Source organism: Sturnira hondurensis, unplaced genomic scaffold (genome assembly GCF_014824575.4).
Source record: "Sturnira hondurensis isolate 20B ecotype Veracruz unplaced genomic scaffold, ASM1482457v3 Scaffold0014430, whole genome shotgun sequence".
NCBI lineage: Eukaryota > Metazoa > Chordata > Mammalia > Chiroptera > Phyllostomidae > Sturnira > Sturnira hondurensis.
In genome coordinates, this window is record NW_028087061.1 from 1,447,546 (window position 1) to 1,448,984 (window position 1,439).

A 1,439-nucleotide genomic window follows, 5' to 3' on the forward strand; every position below is an offset into this window, starting at 1 on the left:
AATGTTTGTCAGTAACTGTACATGATTCCTCTCCTGACAAATAAAAATCAGTATCTGGGAGCTGGAATGCATTAGTAGTACAAATACACCCCCTCCCTTGCTATCAACAAGAAAATAATTATATACTACAGTACAAGTACAGCTACACTCAAGAAATTATCGTGAAACTCCAGTACAATGCCTGACAGAAATCAAGTTTTTAGTAAATGTTTATTATTATTATTCCCTCCCCCACCATGTCTCGTGCACTGAAAAGAGCTGCTGTGGGGAGCAACCAGCCCCAGTTACGGGCAAGCACGTGCTCTGGCGCTGCAGCCTGACCCCCGGATGCTGCAGCCTGACCCCTGGCAGTGCAGCCTGACCCCGGGCGCTGCACAGGCACAGTATTGTTGTTGTTGTTGTTGTTGTTATTACCTCATTTCATTTGGAATAATCCCTAGAAGTAAATATTTAATTTGCAAAATTAAAGCATAGTTTTCTATCGATTTAGCATAGGAATTGTAACATTGTAAAGGCAATGTTAACATTTTAAAAAGTCACAAACAAAATACTCTGCCTGAAAGCATTTTAATTCAATTTCCCTTAAAAGGAAACACCTTTGAAGGAAAACATCTTTGAGGGCCATCTTGCAATTTTTTTGCTCTTTGCATTTCCTGGTCCTTTCCACTTTCCCAGGTTAAAGACCATCACCTTCTCTTAGAACTATCAAGAGTACACACTCAGTTTTACTGCATAGGAGGGAAGAAGACAGGGAAGGAAGGGAAGAAAAGAGAAAAGCTGGAGGAGAGAAAGAGGAAAAGGAGAGCAGAACATACTGACCCTCAGGGTTACTGAGAACAAGTGACTCAGATGAGAGATGGTGGCGGCAGAATTGTCAGTATTTATCTAAGAGCCTGCTCTCATCAAGGCTCTCCTCTAATCAAGGCCCTCTATTAGAAGGGCTGGAGGGCGGGTGGGGGCGGGGATCTGGGCTCACTGAGCTCACAGATCTCTGTGGCAGACAAGGCACAAGTAGGTGAGTGTTGAGACTGGTTTTTGAATCAGATAGATGTAAGTTAAAATCCTGATTGTGCCCTAGCCAGTGTAGCTCAGTGGATTGAGCACGGGCCTGTGAAGCAGAAGATTGCAGTTCGATTCCCAGTCAGGGCACTTGCCTGGGTTGTAGGCCAGTTCCCAGCAGGCAACCAATGTATGGTTCCATGAGAGGCAACCATACATTGATACTGCTCTCCCTCTCTTCTCTCCTTCCCTTCCCCTCTAAAGATAAATAAGTAAAATCTTTAAAAAAAAAATAATAATCCTGATTGTGCCTCTGACCAGGTTTACAGCCTCAGGCAAAATTAATTAACTTCTCCAACTCTAATGTCCCCATTGGTAACCATTAGGATGATTATTATAAGTATAAAATATTTAAATAGCAATTTAAAACAATGGAAGAG

The 1,439-nt window shown here is 42.5% G+C and overlaps 1 pseudogene; it reads right to left on the minus strand.

Moving 5' to 3' along the window:
• Window positions 1–234: 234 nt before the first annotated feature.
• LOC118998990 (uncharacterized) lies at window positions 235–354 on the minus strand (annotated as a pseudogene).
• Window positions 355–1,439: the final 1,085 nt, after the last annotated feature.